The sequence below is a fragment of the Zingiber officinale genome, chromosome 6A (assembly GCF_018446385.1).
Source record: "Zingiber officinale cultivar Zhangliang chromosome 6A, Zo_v1.1, whole genome shotgun sequence".
In the NCBI taxonomy this organism is placed as follows: Eukaryota; Viridiplantae; Streptophyta; class Magnoliopsida; order Zingiberales; family Zingiberaceae; genus Zingiber; species Zingiber officinale.
Genome location: NC_055997.1, coordinates 51,147,027 through 51,156,338, shown reverse-complemented (window position 1 = coordinate 51,156,338; position 9,312 = coordinate 51,147,027). Strand labels below are relative to the sequence as shown.

General features: G+C 42.4%; 1 non-coding gene across 1 annotated transcript; it reads right to left on the bottom strand.

The window, feature by feature from the left end:
* Positions 1–260: 260 nt before the first annotated feature.
* Positions 261–367, bottom strand: LOC121998961. The gene has a single exon (XR_006116739.1). It is a non-coding gene; the product is annotated as a small nucleolar RNA R71 (small nucleolar RNA).
* Between the last annotated feature and the right edge of the window lie 8,945 nt (positions 368–9,312).

Here is a 9,312-nt window from a genome sequence, read left to right as displayed (position 1 = left end):
TCACCATGGTACAACATAATCAATTTGGGGGTAGACCATATGAAGATTCGAACCAACATCTTGAAGTCTTTTATGAAATCTGTAGCACAATGAAAATGAATGTTGTTCTGGCAGAGGTAGTAAGGCTTTTATTGTTTGGGTTTTGTTTGAGAGATAGAACCAAACAGGGTCTAAACTCTTTGCCAGCCAACAACATATCCACTTGGGAGCAATGTGAGCAACAATTTCTGGACAAATTCTGTCCTCCTAGCAAAACTGCTCATATGAGAAATATGATAGCAAGCTTCAGACAGTCAGATTCTGAATCATTATTTGAAGCATGAGATATATTTAATAATATGCTTAGACAATATCCATATCATGGACTTTTAAAAAATGGCTAGTGCTACATACATTTTATAACGACATCAACTACCATACAAAAGTGTCCTTAGACTCTGCAGCTAGAGGGGCATTAATGAACAAAAGTCTAGATGAGGCCGAGGAATATGAATTGTTCAAATAGGCCAAGGTGCGAGCGGTCTTAGAAAATAGACTGCGAATTCTCTTTCACGTTGCGCACTTGCAACCTCAAAGGATATACCCTCCACCTCGGATGGAAAGTCCAAGAGGAAGCGACCATGTGACTTCTCCTGAGCATTTTATCCAACACTTGGAGAGGATTGCACCAAGGAGTGGTCTCAAGCCTCCTTGGTCAAGAACTCACCCCCAAGAGATTTAAAGAGAGGAAAGGGTTTGGCTTGTTGAGAGTGCCTGAGCAACTCAGCGTACCTTTATCCCAGGATGTGCTGGACGAGAAATTTCCCAAGAGTTACAAGCCCTTATCCATCAGAGAATATGAGGGTAACAAGGACTCAGAGGATCACCCCTGTAAATTCCAAAATGTCGCCCTTCTCCACTAGTATAGAGACACAATCAAATGCCGAGTATTCTTAACTACTCTATCAGGCTCAACATAGATATGGTTCAATAGACTGGTGGTCGAGACTATCACTTGCTTCAAAGGATTCAAAAATGCCTTCTTGCACCATTTCACTAGTAGTAGAAGGTACTAGAAGACTAATCATAGTCTATTTGCCCTCAAACAAGGAGCCATAGAGTCTTTGTGGGCTTACATTAAGCGTTTCAATCAAGTGGCGCTCGACATCCCGTCCGCCACCTCTGAGATATTAATAAGTGTCTTTTCTCAGGACCTGTTGGAGGGGAATTTCTTTTGAGCCCTCATTCGAAAACCCATGAACGACTTCGATGATTTGTGGGGAAAGCAGCTAAATATATTAATATGGAAGAAGCTCAGATCACCAGGAAGAAGGAAGTAAGGACCCTTGCCCCAATCAATTGAGTAGAAAGGAGGCCGCCATCGCCTTCTATCCACTCTAAGGACCCCTGGCCAAATTTCCCTCCAGTTCAGCGTAGCGGGTAGAGGCCCTTCAGGCCCCTCTCAACCAACCTTCATTGTGGGAAGTTCAGTATTATACTTACCATCGGTTTCACATTCATGACATAGGGAAATGCCTCTAGTTCACTTGGGATTCTCATCAAGCTGTTGAGCTAGGCCTCCCCTCGCTCGAAATTGCACCTCAACACCTGAAGTACCAGGCCACCAATCCTAACCTTTCAGCCCAATCGACCGATCTGCCTCAAGGGAAGGAAAGCACGAGTGTCCCATCGAGAAACAGGGGAAAGAAGTTGTTTGAAACTTAAGAGGTAGATAATTGGGGAAATGCTACGATCTAGGATATTATGTAAGTGGATCCTATATGCAGTAGGAAGGTGATGTATATCCAATTGGAAAAGTAACTAAGTTAGCACCCCAAGGGCATGGGTTGTATACAATCTCAAGAAACCTGTTTCATGATCCCTATCTCCAAAATATCGGTGGTAAGAAACTGGATCGCCCATGAAGTGCGAAGTGTTTCTGACCTTACAACACTTAAGGGGCATCCTCTAGCCATATTCACCTTTGTCTAATATTCCAGGCACTCATCCCGGTGGGAGTTATAAGTGAGTAGGACTCTCGTATTCCAATTACCATCTGGTTGGACGACCATCCGGTCAGATTTCACTCTCATCTAAGTGCGAGTTATAAACAAGCAGGGCTCTCGCACCCCAATGACTAGTCGGTTGGATTCTAGACTCTTGCCCTAGTTCGAGTTATAAGCGAGTAGGGTTCTTACGTCTCAACGACCAGCCGATCGAATTCCAGAATCTCGACCTAGTACAAGTTATAAGTGAGTAGGGCTCTAGTGTCCAACGACCATCCGATCAGACGACCATCCGAGTGGACGACCATCTGGCTAGAATCCAGACTCTCGCCCTAGTGTAAGTTATAAGCGAGTAGGACTCTCGCGTCCAATGAGCACCTAGTTGGACGACCATCTAATTATATTCCAGACTCTAATCCCAGTGCGAGTTATAAGTGATAAGGGCTCTCACGTCCCATTGACTAGCCAGTCGGATTCTATACTCTCTCTCCAGTCTAAGTTATAAGCGAGCAAGGCTCTCGTGTCTCAACGATCAACTAATCAGATTCCAGACTTTCACCCTAGTGTGAGTTACAAGCGAGTAGGGATCTTGCGTCCAACGACCATCCTCTAGGATGATCATTCAGTCAGATGACCATTTAGTCGGGCGACTATCCGATCGGATGACCATCCGGTCCGATTTAAGATTATCGCCCCAATATGAGTTATAAGTGAGCAGGGCTCTCGCATCCTACTGACTAGCCGGTCTAATTTAAGACTCTTCCCTTAGTGCAAGTTATAAGCGAGTAGGACTCTCACGTCCTAATGACCAGTCGGTCAGATTTCAGATTCTCGTCCTAGTGCGAGTTATATGTGAGCAGGGCTCTCGTATCCCAACGACCAATCGGTAGGATTCCAGACTCTCACCCTAATGTGAGTTATAAGAAAGCAGGACTCTTGCGTCCCAATGACTAGCCGATCGAATTCCAAACTCTCGTCCCAGTGCAAGTTATATGCGAACAAGGCTCTCGCGTCTCAATGACCAGCCAGTCGGATTTCAGACTCTCGCCCAGTGCAAGTTATAAGCAAGCAGGGTTCTCGCATCCCAACTACAAATCAGTTGGATTCCAAACTTTTACTTGAGTGCGAGTTATAAGCCAGTAGACTCTCATGTCTCAACGACAAGCCAATCAAATTCCAGACTCTCGTCCTAGTGCGAGTTATAAGTGAGCAGGGCTCTCATGTCCCAATGACCAGCATGTCGGACGACCATCCGATCAAATTCCAGACTCTCACCCCAATGAGAGTATAAACTGTTAGGTTCTTTGGGCCGCGAAAACCGCTTTTCGCGTCGCGGAAACCCCGAATCGCCCAAGCCACAGATCTCATGCAAGGTAAAACCGAACGAAAATACGAGTACGAGTTTGAAAACTTTAATCTACAGTAGATCTACATAAGGATAAACCATTTATACCTTTGTAGCGAAGCCCTTCGCAATCCCGCTTGTCCTTGGTTCACCGGATCTCAAAAGTGTCAAAGTAGACACTTCTCTATTTGTATCCACACAAGAAAGAGATGGAGAAGAAACCTTAGAGTGTGCTAGCACTCAAGCAAGGTCTCGGCAAGAAGGAGAAGAGGGAGAGAAGAATTGTGAGCAAGAGGAAGAAGATGAAATCAATTAGCCTTGAATGAAAAATAAAACATTCATTTTACACTCAAAGTGGCCGACCACATTAAACCTTGTAACCCCCATGGAATATCAAGAGTCACAACTCTTGGTAACTCCCATGAGGTGGCATTTGGTCAAGTCAAACTTGACCAAATGAAGAGGCCTTGATGATGTGGCATTGGTCAAGTCAAAGTCAAGTCAAAAACATGACTCTTCATCTTCCTACTTAAGTCAAGTCAAACTTGACCACTTCTATCCCTTAGTTGATCTAATCTAACCATTGGTTCAAGCCAATTTTAATTTAATGAATCTCTATTCATTGAATTAAATTAATTAAATGAGTCTAAGTCCAAATTAGACTCACTTAACACATGAACCAACTTGAGTCCAACTCAATTATCCTACTTTGGATTACTTTTAATCCAATTTGGTTCATCATATGAACCTAATCATTTAGGTTCATCAAATGAACCTAGTCTCCATCTATTTTCCCTTAGTGTGTGACCCTATAGGTTCTTGTAACGTTGGCAATGCCCCTAAACCCATTTAGGAGCATAAGTAATGAGCGGTATCTAGCAACACATCATTACTACCCAAGTTACAAGAATGTCGAGATCCGACATCACCTTGTGACTACTAATTGTGACTCCTCACAATATGTGACATTGTCCTTCTATCCTAGACATCTAGATTGATAAATGTGAGGCATAGACCGTGTCATCCTCCAATCAATCTAAATCTTGAACTCCAAGTAGACTCACTCGATCAAATGAGCTCAACATCTAATGTTGACTCATTTGGGCATGGCCATGCACTTAGTGGTCTCACTCTATCAAGAATAGCGATGTCGCTCCCGTCATATGGGAGGGATAGATCCCTTCTACATCACTCACATCCCTCTGCATAATTCGTTACATACCCAGTAATCGCCTTTATAGTCCACCCAGTTACGGGTGACGTTTGACGAAACTAAAGTACATAACTCCTTATGTAGGGATCCATGGTGACTTCAGGTCTAAGGACTAATAGTCATACTAATAGCCACATGAGAAAGTATATGACACTCATATAACGATCCATGATACTTTCTCATGGCGGGTCATTCAGTATACATTCTCTAATGCATACCCATGTGTCAGCTTGATATCTCTATATCCATGACTTGTGAGATCAAGTCATCGAGCTGACCTACATGCTAGTCTTATTGCATTAACATTGTCCCTAAATGTTAATACTCGACTAGGAATGATTTAGAGTAGTGTTCCCTATATCATCTCACTATCGATTCAACTAATCGATTGATATAGATATGAACGTTCTACTCAAGGACGTTACTATACTTATTTTATCTGACACTAATACAAATAAGCATAATAACCAAAAACCAATGCCTTTATTAAGAATATGATATACATGAGTCCATACAATCATCAAATGATTGGCTCTAGGGCTCTAACTAACATAAACGAGGTGGGCTCTCGTACTTATAACCTCTCGGTCAGGATAAAACTTCGCCTAGTTCTTATCTCTACAATCGTTCCTCCTAGCATAGATCTCTATAGCCTCTCCGCCCGAATCTTATCTTTACAACCGCTCCGTCCGACTCTTATCTCTACGACAGCTTTGCCTAGCTCTCATCTCTACAGCAGCTCCGCCTGGCTCTCATCTCTACAGCCGCTTCACCTGACTCATATCTCAATCTCCACTTCACCAGACTCTCATCTCTACAGCTGCTCTACCCACCTCTCATCTCTACAGTTGTTCCGTCTGGCTCTTATCTCCACAGCTATTCCACCCAACTCTCATCTTTACAGCCTCTCTTCCTAGCTCATATCTCAATCGTCACTCTTCTCGGCTCATATTTGCCACTCTGTCCAGCTCATATCTCAATCGCCGCTCTGCCCGACTCATATCTCAATTGTTGTTCTACCCGCTATTATCTCAAAAGTTGCTCTACCCAATGCTTAATATACGTTTGATAATACATGCATATTGAACCCTTCGACACCATATACCCAATCTTACGGTTTGATCACGATAATTAAGGATGATAAGCTGACACATAAGTCAATATTTCATCATCGAACACATAATACAAAGATAGTTTGATTACTCAATCCAGAAAAAAAGTATCCTCTGGTCTCTCTCCTATAATTCTTTCATCAGGCAGATCAGTCGTTAGGTGTTCTTCCTAGTAGAGGTACCAGATTGCTCCTCCCACCTTAGGTACGAGCGGGTGGCCAAACTGTAGCCCAAATAGAAATAGGCCACTTACCCTATCTTCAAACGTTTGTTTAACTTACCCTTATAGACCTGTGAGGCAAATTGGGAAGACGGTAGCTCAGATTTGGTTCGTTCCAATTCAGCTTGTAGGGTGCTTAGGTCGATCACTCGTAGGTCCAAGTCTTGCTGCTGTTGCAGTATTATTCGATCCTTGGCCTTTGCCTCCCTGGTCATACGAGATATCACAGAAGCATGCGTCTTTTTCAGGTCATATAATTTCATAGTCCTTTGCGCTAAGTCCTGAGAGACTTTTTTCTTCAGGGCAAGCTCAGTTCGGACTTTGGACTCGGTAGCAAATAGATGCTCCTTGAGTTCCTTCTAGTTTGAGTGGTGGAGATTTAGGCTTGGAATGCCTCTACTAAGGATTCCTCCATTTCAACAAGTAGTTGAGTTTGGTGTTTTACCCCTAGCTATAGTTATTGGATCTCTTGAATCATGATCTAAAGAGAAGATTTTGACTCCATTACCTTGAGGGATTCACTAAAGAAAGATGGAACACAACTAGGATAAGAGAGACATGGGTGTTAGAAGCCTAAGGGGAGGGGCTCCTTTTAAAGAATGATCATGGACATAAACCCTATGATCTCATTGGAAGAAGAGCTGCCTCTTATGACCATTGGACAAAGGGTAGGTGAACCGTCATAGAAGGTTGTGCAGTATTGCCTAGAAAACATACAGTAGGCAGAAGCGTGGCAGTATTAGAAAGGAGTGATATTTATGACAACAATAGGAAGAGGTGAAGAGGCACGCCATCACAAGTTCTTTTCTTACCTTTATGATGTCGGCAATCTATCAAGCTAGGTCGGCAACATGCGAGCAGCTTCAGCCTAGCTAAATAGCGAGACAGTGAACAGGCTATGGTCTAATTAGTTAGATATAAGCTTCCTTTGACTAGACTTGAAGAGGAGTTATGTAATACGGGAAATAGTGGATGACCCCAGTGATAGGGTGGAGACAATAGTTAAAATGATATGACAGTCAAAAGTCAAGAGAAGGTGACAGTTAGAGTCTGAAACTATAGGTCCAGACAGTTCAATTCTCTACTCTCGGTCAGTTTTTACGCAATTCAATTCTCTTGGGCACCGCCCTAGCTTATTCCTAGTTGGCTTCTTAGGTGTCGGACCCCAGGGCTCAGTCCCCTCACTTTTCTTGTGCACCATTCTAGCTTATTACCGATCAGCTTCTTAGCAGGTCCGACCTCAGGGCTCAGTCCCCTCACTTCTCCTCGGTACCGTCCCAACTTATTCCTGGTTGGTCTCTTAGTCGATCGAACTCTCAGAGCTCAGTCCTCTCACTTCCCACTTTCCCTGGCATCGTCCCAGCTTATGCCCAGTCGGACCCCCAAGGCTTAGTCCCCTCACTTCTCCTGGGCACCGTCCTAGCCTTTCTCTCGATCGGCTTATTGGCTGGTGGTATTGTAGGACCGTAATACGCTAGAGGGGTGGCTGGGGGTGGGTGGGGAATAGCGTTTATCGAAAGTCGAGAGTTAAAATGAGTTACGTAGCATAATATAAAAAATAAAAAATAACGCTAACACAGATGGTTTTACTTGGTTCAAAGCCTGTGACGACCCATACTCCATGACCCGCGATCGTTGATCACTTTTGTTGGACAATTATTATTAGTTTAAATAATGTGTTACAAGTATTGAGTAGAAAAACTGAAATAAATTGTTATTGACAAACAAAAAGGAAATTGAAGTCTTTTGTTCTTCGAACTTATTAGCAATCTTTCGGTGTCGTCGGAGCCTTTTTAGAACATCACATAAGAATGAAAGTCGTAGAAAGTGTGCCCGGGCACACCTGGTCTGGGTGTCGGGATCCCTTATGGGCGCTCGGGCTCCGATTTTTTAGCCACCTTTTTCCTGCAAAAAGGGTTAGTCCAAATAAATAAAAATATGTTTATCCTGCAAAACAAAGTTAGCACAATTACGATAAGAGTAGTAGTAATTAGATCATATCTCCTCAAGACCAGGATCTAGTCAATGTCTCATCTTAAGTTTCCCAAATTAACCTAAGCTGAACCGACTCCTATAGTTCTCTCAATTGGGAACACGTGCTCACTGGATCTCTCCTCCTGTTGCTTACATCAACTTACTAACTACAGTCATTTGACTTGTCTTTGACCCACCAGGTCTTCCTGCCAGTTGTCAAGTTCAGCGGACCCAACTGGATTTCGGTTGGTTGTTAGGTCCTACGGACCCAACCGGACTTCCCGCCGGATATCGAGTCTCGCAGACCTATCTGGACTTCGTACTAACTATCGAGTCTCGCAAACCTAGCTGGATTTCAACCTGGTGTCAGGTTCTTCAGGCCTGTCAACTCCTGCACACTTGGTAAAGCAATTAAATCATAAAACACTCTAACTTTAATCCACTTGTCATTCATCAAACCTGAGTTAGATCATTAGTGCAAATTACATCAATAGATACTACACCCAGTTGGCTCTACGTCAGGGGACAACGTTGTTAGTGAATTACAATAGTCTGTCAGAGTAACAGCTAGTTGTCAGGAAATATTCCGATACTCTACCACATGGGAGTCACAGAACATTTCTCCATCCAATGGGAGTTTGCCGTGCACCTTCTGTCATCCAACATTCCTTGACACTCGACATTCTTTGACACCTGATGATTACAGAGGTTATGAAAGGTAATATAAAAAGGGATGTCCTCTCTATTAGACAGGTATGCTCACACACTCATACACTCACATCTACTATTCATTTTTGGTCCACACTTTTCACTTTCATGCCGCTTCTGAATTGAGCATTAGAGGATCTATGTCAGGGACCTCTTCCCTAATTCTCTCTCTAACACTCCCGAGTGTTTGGTTGGTGGTGTTTGCAGGGTCATAGGTACCGCTGACGATCCTCTCCCCTTACTTTGAAGGTCTTTGGTCCTAGATTCCTCTCTTTGTTAATGTTCTTACCATTGTCACAGACTTTCCTATTTCCTATCTGATTCAGTTTTCGGGATCATTGATCCCCAATCTTCACTGTCTTAATATGCAATGAAGTTAATATTAATCAATATTCAACATGCTAGCTATTACGAAAATCAAATAAAACAGATAACATTAATATTTCACATAATTAATATTTATATGGAAATGCAATGAAGTTATATAAATTTCTTGCTATATATAATGATATATTTGGAAGATAGAATAATTGGAAAGATTTTTTTTAGACTCACAAATTAATTATAAATGGAAAATACTAACAAAACATTGTCCTTGCACCAATTATTTTGTAATTATTTTTTATTTTATTTTGTCCATAATTTATCAAATAAATACATATACAATCTCGAATGAAAACCTCACACGAAACAATAAACCTTAGTTTCTTTATATTTTACAAAGTTATGTAATCTTGAAAGGTGGTCGGCCAAGA